Source organism: Sus scrofa, chromosome 4, assembly GCF_054392235.1.
Source record: "Sus scrofa isolate SSC_HxYL_T2T_F1_AM1 chromosome 4, Sscrofa_HxYL_maternal_Yorkshire_Landrace_v2.0, whole genome shotgun sequence".
In the NCBI taxonomy this organism is placed as follows: domain Eukaryota; kingdom Metazoa; phylum Chordata; class Mammalia; order Artiodactyla; family Suidae; genus Sus; species Sus scrofa.
Genome location: NC_139386.1, coordinates 31,107,866 through 31,126,690, shown reverse-complemented (window position 1 = coordinate 31,126,690; position 18,825 = coordinate 31,107,866). Strand labels below are relative to the sequence as shown.

Genomic DNA, 18,825 nt, shown 5'->3' with positions numbered 1-18,825 from the left:
ACACCCTGCAATGCACAGGACAGTCCCTTCACAACAAAGAATTATCTGGCCAAGTGTCAGTAGTGCTGTTCTTGGGAAACCCTGAATTGTAGCATTTTCTTAGGTGCTTGCTACTACTAGGGATGGCTCTTCTCTCTGGGACAGACTTATTTTTAGCTCTTTTAAAAGAAGAAATAAGTTGGACATTTCAAGACATTAAGAGATAAACATTAATTCATAAGGTTTCTTTCCCTGCTCTTTTAGTTTTCTCATTTCAAAAATGTATTCATCCATATCCACATATAATTCACATAGGTATCAGTTCTTTGTTGCTGAGACTTCTTCTCTTCTTCCTCTTCCTCTTCTTTCTCCTCCTGTTCCTGTTCCAGGTCCCTGTTTTGGAAGATTTTTAGACACATGGAGTTTTACTAGATGCTTCAAGGGGAGTGGGTAGAGGATGGTTCCATTCCTTTGTCTTCTCTCTTCCAAAGTAGACGGTGGGGTTCTAATCAGAGCACACTTACCTCACTGGTGGCAACTTTATGCTGGCAAATTAGCTTTACACAGTCTTCGGTTTTTGCTGCTCTCTAGGTGAGGTACATGTAGGTGTTGTATGACTTCATTGAGGAAACAGCAGTTAGGATGAACAGTCCTATTAGCTTCCTGGAAGAAAGAAAGAAAAGACCATGTAGTCTATGGTGAGGTGTTTGTAGAAGCTGATAGGGAGAGCAGGAGGGGAGGTTGGCCTTTGTAAGAGATATTTAACCAAGGGGTCCTCCAGGAAATGCTTCTGTCACTGCAATGGTATTTAATTCTATAATAGATTTATTTTCCCCCAGACTATGAAACCCTTGAACTTTTATCTCCAGTGCCTAGTATGTTTCATGCATACAATAATATTATACTATTACTGCACATAGAGGGGAAATGATCATGCATTACTTTCCCCCACCTTAATTAGCTTTCCCATAATCACTTCTGGAGGTCGATTTTGCAAAAGCAGAGAAATTAGAAGCATCAGAGAGCTTTTGTCAGATAAAAGGAACAAAAAGACTATTTTACTATTAAACACAGCAAAAATCTATTTTTTGGTGCAGCTATGTTTCCTTGTCATATCTAATTCTTAGAAAATGATTATACAACTTGGCCTGGAAAAGAAATCGTTAAAATTGAGAAAACACTTTCTTTCCAAAGAAATTAAATTAAGTCTTATCTTCCATAAGAAATAGTAGACTTTTAAATGTATTTGGCACACAAAGCCAATGAAATTGTGAAAGTAATGAACACAGAACTTGAAACACTTAGAGTAACTTTAAGTAGAGCTCAGAGGGATTACATTTATGGAAATTAATTCACAATTCCTAGAGAATATTTAAAAATATTTATGATTCACTCACTAGCATTAATATAGCAGGGTAGTATGATTGTATTGTATGAAAGACTTCGTTATAGTTGTACTTAATGATAGAAAAATAATTAGGTAGGCTTGCTTTTCTTGGAAAATATAAAATAACTACATAAGGTCTTTAAAATGGACTTAGTGAATTAGATGATTTTTTTACATATAGTTCTTAATCTTGCTCCTTTCTTAGAGTCATCTTGAAAATGTTTTACCTTGGAGAGTGTGTGGCAAGATCTCATTCCACTAAATAGCAAACTTAAGAATTTCTTCTTTGATTTATTGGGACAGATTTTTTTAAATGCCCATAGGAGGTAATATAAACACACACACACACATTCACACACAGAGAGAGAAGAAGTTTTTAAAAACTTTCAATAAGATGTAATCCAAAAACTGACAATGAAGATGTAAATTCCTATTATTTCAGTAACAATCTAGATGGCTGAAAAAGTTTTGGGTTTGTATTTGTACAAATAAACGCTAATTTTTCTGTAGATTGAAAAATAGTTTGGATTCTCTGGAAACATCTTCCTAGTTTCAGTATTCCATTTGCCAATGACTAGAATGTGTCAGAGAAGAGAAAATTAGTTAGGTTAAACTTGAGAGTTAAACATCCTATTACTTTCTTGTCTTTCTTGTCTTTCCAATCAAATCCACTGATAATGTCTTACATACCTTTTGTATGTGAAATAATGGTAGATGTTGGCCATTAGTGATATCCTAAGAAGAAAAAAGTTGTGACTCTCCTTATTAAGTAAATCTATTCATTAGTACAAAATCAACCCAGAACCTTCTTTACAAAAAGAGCCCTGTGCCTTTGGAAGGGGTCTTAGCCTCTTAGAACATTGAATTAATTCCAAGATAATTCCTACAAATGGATGCTGATCCTAGAGGGGATGTAAGTATTTGTGGAGATAGCAAAGAGGCAGTCAGAGCTTCTGACTTGAACATCTAAGGTATGGATTTTCAAGCTGATATAGGATAGGGCTCAAAAAATATAAAAAGCATTAGATGGATGATTGATTAGTGTAAGCAAAAGAGGAGTAATGGAATGTATCCAACAACCAACTTTACCATGAGTTAAAGGGGCAATCATTTCTAATAACCCTATTTTGTAGTAAATTCTAAGCTTCTCAGTATTATCATTTTTATGACATCTGTGATCCTCTAGATATGATTATATGTATCTTCCAAAAAGGATTCATTTGTTCAGAAATGCTTAATCATTCACTTATTCACTCATTTATTCATGTAATAAATCACTATTGGGCATCTACCAGGTATCAGATACTATGTTAGATACTGAGTTATACCACCAAATAAGGCTGAGAAGTATTTTTGCCCTTATACAATTAATTCCATAAATAAGTATTTATTTATACTTGAGGTGAGTGTTAAGGAAGAGTATCTTTTGAGATGAGAATGACTGATAGGGAGGTTAGAGCTAGTGTATAGGAGAGAGATTTCTCTATGAAAGTAATATGTGTGTTGAAAGCTGCCTGTGGGCAAACTTCCTGAGGTGGGAGAGTACTGGTGTCACAAGAATGATGAGTGAGGTGGGAGAGTGGGGTGACACAAAGCAAGGCCAGAGCATGCACAGCACTTGGGGCCAGGTTAAACATGCTGCCTTTTATCTCAAGGATACCCATTGTATGGGAGTTCCTGCTGTGGCTTAGCAGAAGGGAACCCGACTAGGATCCATGAGGTTGCATGTTTGATCCCTGGCCTTGCTGAGTGGGTTAAGGATCCAACATTGCTGTGAGATGTGGTGTAGGTTGTAGACACAGCTCAGACCCTGAGTTTCTGTGGCTGTGGTGTAGGCCAGCAGTGGCAGCTCTGATTCAACCCCTAGCCTGGGAACTTCCATATGCCTCAGGTGCAGCCCTAAGAAAAAAAAAAAAAAAAAAAAAAAGGAGACAGAGAGATACCAAAGGATACCTATTGTGTACTACACTGTGAAGGCAATGTGGAGTTTATAATTGGGACATGATAGGCACATGATGGTACCTAATTGGCAACATGGAGGATATGAAAGTGTGAAAGTCCTAGTTGGTTCATTCAAGAAGCCCACAGTGTCCTAAGGGAGACATATGAATGATGCTTCTTCTCCCATATGAAGTTTCTGAAAGAGAATGTCCCTTACTTTTCATTTTATCTCCTGTCCCTATTACAGTAGATTTGTGTTCAGTAGTAAATATACGTTGATTGCAGAGTTCCTGTTGTGGCTCAGCAGTAATGAACCTGACTTGTATCCATAATGATGTGTGTTTCATCTCTGGCCTTGCTCAGTGGGTTAAGTATCTGGCATTGCTGTGAGCAGTGATGTAGAGGTTGCAAAGGTGGCTTGGATCCTGCATTGCTGTGGCTGTGGTCTAGGCTGGCAGCTGCAGCTCCAATTCAACCCCTAGCCTGGGAACCTCCATATGCTGCAGGTGTAGCCCTAAAAAGAAAAAAATATGTTCATTGCATACTTTTTTATAAATATCCCATAGTGCAATGATAAGGCTTTGCTTATCCAAGGTCCCTGATTTCTGTACAACTCTTTGAGTCTTAAAACATTGGCCTTTTAGCATCTAGAGAGTTTATGGCTTTGGGCCACTTGTGCCTTTGATGCTTTATGATTAAACTATATCATTTTAGGTACAGTGTCACCCTAGGAGCCTTGTACTATATTCAGAACAGTAAAAGTGCTGGGCTGTAAAAGGCACTCTTACATACTTGCTATCACTCCCACAGTATAAGAACTGAACATGTTGGAACCAAACTGCTTAGGATCCAGTGGTGACTTTGCTACTCACTAGCGCTGCAGTCTTCTAATTTTCTGGTCCTCAGTTTCTCCCCTCAGTAAAATGGGGAGAAAAGCAGAGTCTCCTTCATAGGATTGTTTTGAAGGTTGAATTAAATATGCCCATACATTTGTTAGTATACTTCCAATGCCAATAAATACCAAACACTCAAAAATGTTACCTGTTTTTATTATTGTTGCTATATCAGGTAATTCTCACAATTCCTCTGAGATACTAATAATTCTAGCATTTGAACCTGAATTTTTTTTGGGGGGGGGGCAGCCTTCACTCTTGACTGTGTCAAGTTGTCTCAGGTTTTTTATGTCTCTTAGGAAATTTCCTCAGCTAAATCCAGTAGCGTACACAGCAGTCCCTAACATCCCAGAAGGCAATCTGCCCTTCAGATGTGAGCTACAACTCACGTCTCAAAATGAGCTGTTAATATGAAAGCTACTTAAGGCCCAACATTGGAAACAATTTCCAGACCTTTTTAAAATTGTCACCACCGTGAATAAGAGAGTGCAGCTTACAGCATTAAAACCAAACAGACCTTTGGGCTGTGAGCAGTTCCCACCTAAGTGTTCTTATCAATTTCCATAACCTAATTTATTTTGGCACAGAAAGTTCTTGAACAAATATTATCATTTTTCAAGGTGAATACACGAGTCAGGGAGTTTTAGACCTTTAAAACTCTGCCCTGAAATAGAATTCTGTCAAGGATCAAGTCAGGCAATGTGAGTCTTTCTTTTTATTGGTTAACTAGTAGATTGAACTTTAATTCTTGTATGTAACGGAGGTGATTTTCCTTTCCTTTGGGTGTTTTCCTGTATTTTCCAAAAGTTTTATAATAAATGTGTATTATTTATATAATCAGATAAATCATTTCCTTTTAAAAAGATATATGTATTTCATAACAGGATGATGATGTGTATTTATCTCTTCCATAATCCTATTTATTTTTATTAGCTTTTTAAGGGAACACTTAATGCTCAATGTGTTATAGAAATTCAGTGATAGATGGTAACTTGCATTATTATGAAAGTTATTCTTGATAGGTACCTTGTGAGTTTTCCTTGCTTTCCAGGGAATACATTTGGTTGTCTGTGACTGACTTAGAATATTTTTTGACAAATAATTAAAGAAAAATTTGTTTTAAATAAGATTCAGGTTTGCCTTCATTTAGATTTTTGTTTTTAATATACACCTTATCTTTCTAGGGTTGTTACTGATCTGGCATATTCATTATACATGAGGCATGTTTTTAGTATTTTCGTTCTATGCTAATTTTTGGCTTTGGCTTTTGCTTTGATCTAATGCCGCTTTTAAATACATGGTCATTTAATATTAGACTATTAGACTAAAATGTGTGTATTCAGAGCACATGCAGATACTTGATCCCAGAAACCAAACCCTCTTGGACTCTCCAAGCACTCTTCTTAAAATTCAGTATCCTTCCTTACACACTGGCCTTTATTAATGTATGCACTAATAATTATAGAAAGGCATCGAAGTCTATCAAAGTTGTGGTTAAGACTCCAAAATCTTAAAAAATTTCAGGTCTCCTGGACACAGTTACTTATTATTAGACATTGGTAAACTGGATAAGACCTAATCAAGACAAATTTTCAGTAACACAGAAAAGAATTTTAATAGGTTGGTTAAGGGCCCAGAATTAGATTTTATTTTTATTTTATTAGAGAGCCCAATGCTATCTAGTCTATATTCTTAATCAGATGTTTTCTAGTTTTCAGAGCAGACCCAGTTCTCACTGCATACATGGTGGTTAGCATGTTGTAAATAACAAAATAGGATGAAAATATAGCTAATGCTGTAACTATTTTAGTTGAATATCTTGTAATAATGTTGTCATTGGAAATTCACAGTGCTTTTTTTCCTTACCAATATATATTTTTTTTTTGTCTCAATGAAGAGTGAGGGGGCTCTGTTAAGTTTCTGAGTTTGATGAGCTTATTTGCAACATTTAGGATTTTGTTTTCCAGCATTGACGGTTTTGGGGGGTTTGGTTTCTATATGTGCCATCAATGATTTGTCACTTATAAAAGGGCAGGTATTTCCTTTGTGACAAGTACTAAGACATCATGAACAACTCCAAGGTGACAGAGTTGACATGTTTTTTGTCACATGTCATTCAAGGAGAGAAGAAGCTATTTTGAGTTGGAGAAATCAGGGGCAGGAAGGCCAGTGTATATTGATTTTCTACCATATGCCAGACACTATAATAAGATCGTTACAGGTGGGATCTCATTTAACCTGCTCAAGGTCATCAGTAAGTGGAAAAAATATATAATTTAGAATCAACTCTATCTCATTCAAAATTGATATTTTTTCTCCATTTGTACAATTTACATTCTTTAATAAATAGGATATTTTCAAAATACATCAGAAAAGCTGGGGAAAACTTGGGTCATAGAAAGGGATGGGCGGGCATGGATGTTAAAAATGGGAAGCAGAAAGACTAATCTTGTCAGAGCCTCTGGGGTAAAGAATATACATCAGAAAGGATGCTTGAGAAATGAGAAGTTTGCTTGGACCGGATCAGAACAAGCTTCAGAATGGTGAACATACAGACTGGAAAGGAAGGTTAGCAACATATTGAAAAGGACTTTTAAATGCCAAGACAAGGAGTATGGACTTAATTAGGAAGGCAACAGGGAGCCACTGAAGGTTTTGTGCGGAGGAGCAATATGATTACAGCTGACAGCAGTCTTAATAAGGCTTAATAAATAGTACAGTTTATAACCTTAGGCCAACTGCTGAGCAGAAGCCAAAAGCTGTGCTGCAGAATTAGCAAACTAATTACTGTGAGGGATGATGGCCTGAATTTAATCTGAGTCATCCTTTATAATGCAGTAGAAACTCCTGGAAATGTAAACAAATAACTAAAGTGACAGGTGACATGTCTTCACAGAGTCTGTTACCTTTATTTGACACCACAGAGGCACACTGTTAAAAATGCCTTAACAGGGCTGTAATTTACTTTTCATCATTTTTGAAACTTCTCTTCTTTGTAAATATCCAGTATATTTTTATGGCTTTTCAGCAGGCCTAAAATCTATTGCCATCTGTCTTATCACTTGTAATAATGCTTTGCCATTTTTATTGGTATTAATATGCTTTGCCAAAAGGGAAGGCTTCATTATGTTATCTCAGTTTGAAATAACAGCTGATGTTGACTAGAAGACAATATTCAAATTTCAGTTCTAGCCACCAGGATTTTTTTTTTTTTTTTTCATTTAGAGAGTAGGCTACATAAGTTTCCTGTCTTTTCACTATAAGAGACTTTCAGTGTGTTTGTGTGTTTGTGTGTGTGGTGTGCATGTGTGTGCATGCACCCATACATGTGAGAGTGAGAGAGAATATGCATATGTGTATGTAGAGAAAGGACTAGATATCTATCCCATTGCTTCCTTCTGGGGAGTAACTCCTGGAGAACAAAATAGTTGCATAAAGTTTCTTATGAAACACATTCTCTTTAATACATTATGGTGATTATTCTCACCATTAATAGTGAGAAATGTATGCTTCCTTGTCAGCAATCCAATATAGTTTTGAACTTATATAATTTTACATATTACATTATGGCTAGTTTGTTGATATTTCCCAACCACCTCACCCCCCGCCCCAGCCAGATGGTGTGCTCCGGAGGGCACAGTTTATACTTTTGGTGCAGAGCATGGCACCTGGCTTGTAGTACATCTTCAAATAGTCAGCCCGTACTGTTGAAGCTTTCCTTTTAGGACAATCTTGCCAGGGCATTCATTCACACAACAGATTTTGAGAAACTCCTAAGTACTTTGCCAGGTAAACAGAATACAGTCCCTTCTCTTAAAAAGCTTGTAAAAAGCTTATAGACAAACGATCAGATAATTACTATATAATCTATAAGTGTTGTGATTGGTGTAGGTAACAGGGTAGAAACAACCTTGAGGAAGGAAGTGGCTTACTAAAGGGGATGACTTTTCCTCTGCGTTTTTTTTTTGTTTTTTTTTGTTTTTTTTTTTTTTGTGTTGCTTTTGTTATTACTCCTTTATGGGGTTTCTGTGAAGATAAATGAAATATGCACCTTCGAATAATTGGGAAATTGCAGAAATTTCCCAATATAAGCAGAAGTCAGCAATGTAAATGGTATTATTAGTACTATTTATTATCTCAAGGAAACCTGAAATGACAGTTACCCAGCTCCATCTCTACCTCAGGGTTGGGAGACCAAATCCAGCTACTTGCCATCTGTTTTTATTATTATTATTACTATTATTATTATTAAAATATAGCTGATTTACAACGTCGTGCCAATTTCTGCTGTACAGCAAAGTGACCCTGCCATATGTATATATACATTCTTTTTCTCATAGAATCTTCCATCATCTTCTGTCCCAAGAGACTGGATATCGTTCCCTGGATTGTTCACTAGGACCTCATTACTTATCCATTATAAATATAATAGTTTGCATCTATTAACCCCAGAACTGTGGGTTGCTAGGCAGGTGTCCCCTTCCTTCCCTACCATTCCACATGCATTCCTATGGAAGCTGTGCGCTCTCTCGAAGAGGACAACCTTCACCAATGCAGGAGGACCATTCTTCCATCAAGTGTATATGAGTAGCTGTGCTCCCCGGCTAGAACCTCCAAACAAGCTCTCATCTGAGTTTTTATATAATTTTAAAATGAAAGGCATAAGGATGATAAAGCAGGAGAGAGCTATAACGTGCATGGGCCTGAGTGTAAGACAGAGTGGCAGGATGAGATTGCTGCTAATTTGTTTCTCATGACCATGGGAAGAGGGGTACTGGGTAAAGCTAGAGCCAGCTCCTGAAGGTATTTTTGTTAACACCCCACATCAGCTCACTCAGTCTCTAAGACTTTGATGTTGTCATTGGAAGCTACAATTTAAAATTAATCAGGTGCTAGTTTTAAGGAGGTTGATTACTGTAGCTAAACACTGCCATTTCATTGAAAGAAGGTTATGTGGTTTAAAAGGGCACAGTGTTGTCATGGCAGACTTTATAGGTACATTTAGAATACGTATGAGATTAGGGTTCTAATATCTATTTAAGAAGAGTTAATCATAGTACCTACTTTTAAGGTGGTTTGAATGTTCAATGAGATATTGCAAACACAGTGATTACATGGCAAATATAAGAACTCAATGTGCATTACTGGTGTGCATGGTGGAGTGTTCTGTCTTACATTCATGGGAAAGACCCAAAGTGTGAAGAACATCAGGGCTGGTAGGAATGCATAAATCTGGCTAACATTCCCTTGTAGCCTAGTCTTTCTGAGCTACAATTTTTTTATTTTTTTAATTTTTTTTTTTTGTCTTTTTGCCATTTCTAGGGCTGCTTCCGTAGCATATGGAGGTTCCCAGGCAAGGGGTCCAGTTGCGCTGCAGCCACCGGCTTACACTACAGCCATAGCAACGCCAGATCCAAGCCGTGATTGTGACCTACACCACAGCTCACGGCAACGCCGGATCCTTAACCCACTGAGGGAGGCCAGGGACTGAACCTACCATCTCATGGTTCCCAGTTGGACTCGTTTACCACTGAGCCACGACAGGAACTCCTGATCTACACTTTTTAAAGTGATATTTACCTCTTTGGCCAAAGTGCTACTCAGTAAGCCATTTCTTATCTCCAGGTTTAAACTCAAAGTAAGAGCTTTTGAAGATTTTATCTTACTGGGTGGCTTAGTCATTCAATCCCCAGCCCTGCACAGTGGGTTAAGGATCCGGCGTTGCTGCAGCTGTGTCATAGGTTGCAGCTGCAGCTTGGATTCAGTCCCTGGCCCAGGAAACTTCTATGTGCTGTGAGTGCAACCGAAAGGAAAAAAAGAATGTGTACTACTTAAATTTATGGATTTATAACTCAGGCCTGAGTAAGGTTTACTTATATTTACTTTATGTTTTAATATGTTATGTATGGTCTTTACTCTGAGGAACTAATTCTTACTTCAGTCTGTGAGACTGAGGAAATTCATTTATTTCAAGCACAGTCAGAAAACACCTAATAGTCTCAGGAAATTTCAAATGTGTCTTTGAGGCCGATAAACTCATTTATCGAATTGCTCCTAATAAAAGACATATAGCTGCTATTTGCAGAAACTATTACTGTTCATAAAAAAAAATTAAGTTTCCTCATCAGCCAAAGTTTGTGACATAGACAGAAACCAGTAGGAAGTCCACCCATTATTATCATATAGCAGCAGTATTATTGTAGTGTCTTTATAGCTATGAAATATGTATGGTTTAGTCAGGGTCCCAACCAGAAACAATGGTACACTCAGAGTGAGTAATTTAAAGAGACTTTTATAAAGGGTTGATTTACAAAAGGTTAACCAGAATGTGGGAAGCGTCTAGGGAGATTCTGGTAACTCCCAGGATAAGGGGACAGCACTGGCGGTGAGTGGGGGCTTTACCCTCCTTAGCATGAAGTGACGAGGGATGATGGAAACAGGGTTTTATGGAAAGGACTCTTCACTCTAGCTGGGGCCATCTCTGGGGGATCCAGGTGTCCGCTCAGTGTCATATGGACAGCTTAGTAAAGGAACATCTTAAATTTTAACTTTTGACAAAAATGGCAGCTTACAGAATGCGATTACAAGGAAATTAAAAAGATGTTAAATCAGTAGAGAAGAGGGTCACTTGGGTCTGTGAATGAAGTCTGCAAATTTAGGATTTTGTAATGTTTAGTGTTTATTTCATTTAGTGAATGAGCTACTTAGTATACATATATATGTGTATATCTATGGAGACATCTGTATATATAGATATGTAGATGACATGCAAGAGTCATTTGAAAATATACTAATGCGTTCATCTCCTTATACCATTTTCCTGTATATTTTATGTCTTTCTCTCTCTTATAACGTCTCTGTCATTTCCTGACTCTTCGTTCATAACAAAATGTCTGATCTTTCGAAATGATGCTGAAGTTCCCTTGTGTTTTTAATGGTGGCTTATTTTTCAGAAAAAAAAAAAATAGTGTTTCCTAGATATGGAGCACAATGCAGTGGCCACTGAAAATCATGCCAGAAATCTATTTATTTATGGAAGAGGAATAGATGTCCACAACAAGTGGAAAGAAAGCAGGTTGCAAAATAGCACATACTTAGGTAGGTTGCAGGCTCTTTCTTATCCTCTTTTTGTAGATAGGGAACTTAGAAGAGCCATGTGGTGTATTGATCAGCTTGATCGAGGTCACATGGTGAGTATCAGCAGCTCTTCCAGGAATATCCCATTCCCTAGAGTCCGGATCCAGTCAATAGGACGTTGGTTCAGAAGCTAAATAGATGACAGATGAGCTTGTTGTCTGGCTAGAAGCATGGGGAGCTGGAATCCACGGAGTCTGTGAGGAATCTAGTTCTGCTGCATTATGTCCCACTCCTTGGAGGGGCTGCAGAGCGACTGCCTTCAGAACAGGCTGGCCCACTGCATCCCTCAGCTCTGCATCTGTCTGGATTGCTGCATTGCTGGGTATCAACCTCTTAACCACCCTCTGCCTCTTTGTTTCTTATTTGGGCAATAATTCAATGGCTTTTCTTAATAACCTGGTCCTTTTATTTGCCAGTCCAACTGCAGTAGTATAAAGTGGCAGGTTTATTTCATTAGATATAACTCAGAACGCTGTGAAAATAAATATGCAAATAAGACTTTAAAATCTTTTTTTTTTTTTTTTTTTTTTTCCCAGAGAGAATACAGCTCAACCTGGATAAACATGTACACACCGTGCCAACCCTCTTTTAAAGGGTTGAGCTCTCAGGAAATCAGAATATTTAACTCTCTGGGGCAGAAAAAAAGGAAAGCATTTTTATGTGAATGGGAGGAAAATCACTTGTGTTTTTAAAATATCTTCAATATGAATGTGGATGACTTTGGCAGAATGATCAAAGGGGAAAAGAAAAACATGTGTGTGGTAGCATTATAGGAATTTAATATATAAGAAAGCCATACAGAAGCAAAGTTGACAGTTTTAAATTACTCTCCTTTTAAACATATAGCACATTGTAAAATTGGTTATGAATTGAAGGTCATAAATCTTTGTTAATTTGTAGAATTTATTTTCTAACACTTATCTTTAATCTCTGCAGTCACGAAGAATATATCTTTCTTATAAATTTCCTTATATCTAAGAAATAAATAATCATTCCTTACTAGTTTACTCTACCAATAGATATATTTGTAATTTTAGTTCCAGTAAAAGAATTATTTGGAAGTTTATGTGATCAGTTAAATTAACTGTTTTAAAATCACTACAAACCATTAATATATGCAATCTCTTACAAAATCCTAACTCTTAACTCTTTATACTCATTAAAATAATTGTGTCTCCTGGTAAATATTTTGTAGTAAAATATTATATATCTAAATTTTATATATAAAATATTTATATCCGAAAATATATCCAAAATATTAATAAGATATCACACTAAATTTGTATGGCAAATTAAGATGTTAATACTTGAGAAATGTTCTCAAGTTGAAGAAACTGTACTGAATTTTCCTCTGCAGTTATTATACATTGACTAAATATTTTAAAAAAGAAATCATTATACATTTACTACCTGTATTTTTCATTTTACCTGATTAGAATGCTAATAATCTAGGTCAGTATGGCAGTTATTTGTACAAATGTTAGAGTTCTGAGTTCTGATAAAGGATGTCAACCATGTAAGTTCACCACCTATGAGTAAACAGTTGTTATTTTTAAAATCAAGCTTCCTTCGGTTTTTGGGTAGCAGTGATTGCTTAAGTAAAGTGCTATGTGGCATAGAAAATAAAATTTTAAATACTAAAAAAAGAATGCTAATAATATTTTAAAATACTTAAAATTTCATCATATTCAGAAAAGAAGAGTGACACCTAGCCAATGAATTGGTCTTTGGTTTGTTTCCGAGGAGATGACCCACTATGGAAGCCCATGCTAGATAAAATTACCGAGTGTCAACAGTCAAGATCAGTGGCCTCTGAACTTTCTTGAGGGTGCATACCTATTGATAAAATATGTGCCTCCAGTACATATGCATGTATTTATTAATTATATATATGAGCTACAATAATAATATACTTTGCACATGATAAAACATATTCCCAAAGTAGAGTTCATAACATAAAATTTAATGCCTTTCATACCCCTCCTAAATCAATGATTTTGTGGGACACTTGCATGCATGCCCCCCAACCCCATACACACTTTGGAGAACTTTAGTATAGAATTCTTCTTTTCCTTAGACCTCTTGAAATAACTGAGTTGTATAATAGGAAGCTAAAATTGGAAGACTCTTTACTAATTTACAAATATATCAGTTATCTATCACCAAAATAATACCAGGTAATATCCAGCCCCAAAACATAGTAGTTTAAAACAATATGCATTTATTTTTGCATTTATTTATCCATAGGTCAGCTGGATGGTTCTTCTGGGCTCAGCTGGGGTCACTCTATGTCTGGTTCATTGTCCATAATAAACAATATGCATTTATTTATCCATAGGTCAGCTGGATGATTCTTCTGGGCTCAGCTGGGATCACTCTATGTCTGGTTCATTGTAGGGTGGGGAGGTGGTTTTGCTGATCTTGGCACGGTTCTCTCATGTGGCAAGCTAAGGACTGGTCTGGGATTGCCCCAGCTGGGATACCTGCATGCTTGTCAATTATAGTCCTTCAGCAAACTGGACTGGGTGTGTTCTCACCATGATCTCAGAGGAGCAAGATTAGAAACAAAAGACCAAATGATCAAATGCCTTTTTAAGCCTCTTCTGTCAGTTTTTTCTTTTATCTTACCGGCTAAAGCAAAGCAAGTCATTTGATGGGGCTCAGCATCAGATTGGGAAGGCAACACACAATTAAGGAGTAAAAGGCATGGATATGAGAGGCCAGTAATTGGGCCATTCATGCAATCAATCTATAGCATCAAGACAAATCTCCTTTCTCTTAAATATATGCAAATAGACTGATAATTTCTAGATAGCTGTAAGAGTAGCCAGTATCAGATATACCTCAGTGTTTGGAGTATTTCAGTGTTTAGGGTAGTTCTCTGGCCATAGAGGCTATAGGGGTTTCATCTTTGTAATTCAGCTCATTGGAAGTTTCAGTTAATTTTTAAGATTGTATTTCCAAAGGGTACTGTCATCACTGGCTTGGGTAGGCTGAGCTCAAAGGAAGCAGGAAAGGTGGAATCATGACTGTCATAGTTATGTACTTACTTGTTCCACATGTAGAAAGCAAGCATCCTTTCATAGAACATGGGTCTAAAACTAAAGAGGGAATGTAATAAAGTTCTGTCATTGAAGTTAGAAATTGATAATTCCACAAAAAAAGACACAGTGATAGTCTGTGCCCTGTAGTATATATTACACACATATATTATTTAAAAAACAAGTACCCCAAAGTGGGGGAAAAAATAAGAGTATCTCTCTTCAAAAATGAAAAAATAAGTTAATTCCAAATAAAGTTGTATCTACTTTTGAAGTAACTTATAAATGTCCCTAATTCTGATGTTAATTGACACAAACTATTGCATTTGGAATGGATAAGCAATGAGATCCTGCTGTATAGCACAGGGAACTATGATGGAACATGATGGAGGATAATGTGAGAAAAATAATGTATATATGTGTATGACCAGGTTACTTTGCTGTAGAGCAGAAATTGAGAGAACATTATAAATCAACTATAATTTAAAAATTAAATATATATATATACAAGAAAGAAAAGAAAAACATTTGCTCATTGAAGGCATTATAAAATAGTAAAATAATTAATACTAATAATATTTTTTTATTTTTTAAATTTTTGTTTATTTTTTGCTTTTTAGGTTTGTAACAGTGGCATATGGAAGTTCCCAGGCTAGGGATCAAATGAGAGCTACAGCTGCCGGCCTATGCCACAGCCACAGCAACACCAGATCCAAGCCACGTCTGCGATCTACACCACAGCTCACGGCAACACTGGATCCTTACCCCACTGAATGGGACCAGGGATCAAGCACACATCCTCATGGAGACTAGTTGGGTTCGTTTCCACTGAGCCACAACAGGAACTCCCTGATGATATCTTCATTTTAAATCACATTTTATAATTTTCCATGTGTTTGCCACATGTATGATTTCCAAAGTAGAGTTGACTGGCTTCTCAGAGTGCATATTTACCCTTCTGGTGATAACTACCATTGTTAGAGCACTCATTTTGTGCTCACAACTCTCTAAGGAATAGCTGTGTCTATTACCCCAGTTTTACAGATTGAAAAAAGATTTAGGAGTTCCTATCTTGGCTCAATGGTTAACGAATCCGACCATGAACCATGAGGTTGCAGCAGGTTCAATCCCTGGCATTGCTCAGTGGGTTAACGATCCGGCATTGCCATGAGCTGTGGTGTAGGTCGCAGACGCAGGTCAGATCCCGCGTTGCTATGGCTGTGGCTGTGGCCGGTGGCTACAGCTCCGATTTGACCCCTAGCCTGGGAACCTCCATATGCCCCGGGTGTGGCCCTAGAAAAGACAAAAATAAAATAAAAATAAAAAATAAAAAAAGATTTAGAAAGGTTAAGTAACTTGCCCAAGGTCACAATCAATCAGAGTCAGAAGAATCATAACTTGAATTCATTTCTTTCTGACACCAAATCCTATGTTCTTAATCATTGCTCTGTAAAGCACTTAATTTCACATGTTTTTTGGATATTATAAAAACCTTTTAAGAGGTGAATGATCTGAATGATGCCTATACAGGTCAAAATGGCCCTTGGTATTGCCGAGGAGAGAGGGTTCCCCTGGCTGGCCAGCATAAATTCCAGCCTTTCTCCAGGATTTTAGTAGCCTCTGACTTTCAAAGCTGAGGGGTGGGGTTGGGGGGCATTAGTCAAAGTGTTGACCCAACCCTAATTGTGTTTTCACTGTTTTATGGTTCTTTCTTTCTATAATGAAACAATAAATAGTCTGGCCCTGCAGGAGGGCAGGAGGGCCTGGAGAGCATGTGCTTTCTTATAATTGATTGAATTAGCATCTAGTTAAACAAAAATTAACAAAGAAAAGGGACTGTGGCTTTTCTTACTGTAGACTCAGTCTTTCCTAAATGCCCATCGACAGAGGAGTGGATCAAGAAGATGTGGTACATATATACAATGGAATATTACTCAGCCATTAAAAGGAACGAAATACCGGCATTTTTAGCAACGTGGATAGACCTAGAAATTATCATGCTAAGTGAAGTCAGTCAGACAGTGAGACACCAACATCAAATGCTATCACTGACGTGTGGACTCTGTAAAAAGGACACAATGAACTTCTTGGCAGAATAGATAGTGACTCACAGACTTTGAAAAACTTATGGTCTCCAAAGAAGACAGTTTGGGGGGTGGGGGGGTGTGCTGGGGGTGTGGGATGGAAATCCTATAAAATTGGATTGTGATGATCATTGTACAACCATAAATGTAATAAATTCATTGAGTAAAAAAAAAAATTATACAGGGAGTTCCTTGGTGGCTTAGCAGGTTAAGGATTCAGTGTTGTCACTGCTGTGGCTCAGGTCATTGCTGCAGCATGCGTTTGATCACTGGCCCAGAACTTCCACATACTGGGAGTGTGCTCCACCCCCCAAAAAAACTGTATATGTCACCCTATGAGTACACCTGATGAGTACCCCTATATTTAAGATTCATCCTAAAACAGCTAGTTAGTGATACTCTGGACATCCTTACTTTATGGATAAGCAATCTCAGGTGTTCAGTTTTGGAACTATCATTCAAGTTAAGTGATTGGGATTTATTTAAGGAGCTATTTTTATGTTTCTGGTACTATGGCTAGGATATACTCTGGAAGCAGTTTGAGAAAATAAATTGGCTAAATTCTGGCAGGTAAATTAGTTATTCTCAAGGTGCTTCTAAATTAAGTTGACTTTTTAAGCCTCTGTTACGCTACTTTAGTGTACCTGAGCAGTTGTTTATTTAGTGGATTTCTGCCATTATTTAAATTTTTGCTAAGCTAAAACTAGATTTTTAAAAGTAGAGGAAAAATTGCCTAGTGTTGGTCTGTGCATATAGGTAGCATTTTTAACCACAGATGAGGATAAAATGAAAAGCTATACATCTCCTAACAGTTTGCTTCTCTTTCCCTGAGAGGTGACTCCTAGCTTCTTTACCCTCGGGAGCCTCTCTTCAGAGAAAAATAATTCTATCTTATTAGCTTAGATACAATGCAGGGAAAAGGTAATATTTTTTTTCTTTTTTTTTTTTGTCTTTTTGCTATTTCTTTGGGCCGCTCCAGCGGCATATGGACGTTCCCAGGCGAGGGGTCGAATTGGAGCTGTAGCCACTGGTCTACGGCAGAGCCACAGCAACGCAGGATCCGAGCCGCGTCTGCAACCTACACCACAGCTCACGGCAATGCCGGATCGTTAACCCACTGAGCAAGGCCAGGGATCGAACCCGCAACCTCATGATTCCTAGTTGGATTCGTTAACTACTGCGCCACGACGGGAACTCCGATAATATTCTTTTATCAATCAGTTTTTTAGTAAATTAAGCATTTCTTTCAAGTGAAAAAAAGTCTTTGTCCTTTGTAGAAAAACTAGAAACTATCTGTAAACAAAAGGGAGAATATCAGAATTTTCTATCCAAACGAACGCTTAACTCTTTATGTGTATGTCCACAGTTTTTCTATATATTTAAATGGGTTCATTCTGTCATAATTTGTTATCTTCTTTTTCCTACTGAAAAATACATATCATAAATATTTTCATGTCATTAAATATTCTTCAGTCACGTCATTTTTAATGGTTAACTAGTAATTTTGGGGGGTAAAAATTCCATTAAATATTCAATTATGTATTTAACCAGTTCTCTTGGTCATACTTAGATGGTTTCTTAGGTTTTCACCTTTAAGATAACACTACAGCAAGCATTCATCTAACCAATCTTTATAACACTACAGCAAGCATTCATCTAACCAATCTTTATAACACTACAGCAAGCATTCATCTAACCAATCTTCTAACATCCAAAATTATTTTCTTGATATAAATTCATAATAGTGGAAATGATGGACCAAGGTATGTTTAAAATTAAAAGTCTTTGATGAATTTTTTGAATTGTCCCCTTTCAGAGTCTTACCTCCACTATAGTTTTATGATACTCTAATTTCCTTGGATTTTCTCTGCATCGATTCCTATCATTTAATTTTTTCCTTATTTGATAATCTTTTAAATGATATCTCATTTTCATTCAGTTTCCCTTTGTTACTACTGAGGATGATTTTTTTCTTATGCATTTTAGTATTTATATTTCTTCCCTTTGAAAATACAGGTTTTTCTTTAACTATCCCTAAGATGGTGTTATTTGTTTAATGTAATTTGAACTGATATTTCCTTCATTATTAATCAAGAAAAAAAATGTGAAGAATAATTTGGACCTAACCCCTGAAAACTGAATACTGCAGTTCACTCAGATTTTTTTAGGTATTTGGTATATTTTTAACTTTAGATGATTTGATTGTTAATATTACTTTTCACTTTGATATAATGTTATAAAGAACATTACTCCTCTGTACAAATGTATTTTGTGAAAGTATAAGATTTACCACTGAATGACGCCAATAAAAATAATTCGGGGATCAATAAGTCCCCATTGTTATTGGTCTGACCTCTTTCATC

At 36.8% G+C, this 18,825-nt stretch overlaps 1 protein-coding gene across 9 annotated transcripts in view; it reads left to right on the top strand.

Annotated features, from left to right (window-relative positions):
• OXR1 (oxidation resistance 1) overlaps positions 1–18,825 on the top strand; it is a 519,861-nt gene that overhangs the window by 144,486 nt on the left and 356,550 nt on the right. The window contains exon 1 of one of the 9 annotated variants that reach the window (XM_013996554.3): positions 4,880–4,901. The exons of the other annotated variants lie outside the window; for them this stretch is intronic. The gene's annotated coding sequence lies outside the window, so the exon portion shown is untranslated. Of the gene's footprint in view, positions 1–4,879; positions 4,902–18,825 lie in introns of those variants that run through there. 9 annotated transcript variants of the gene reach the window in all.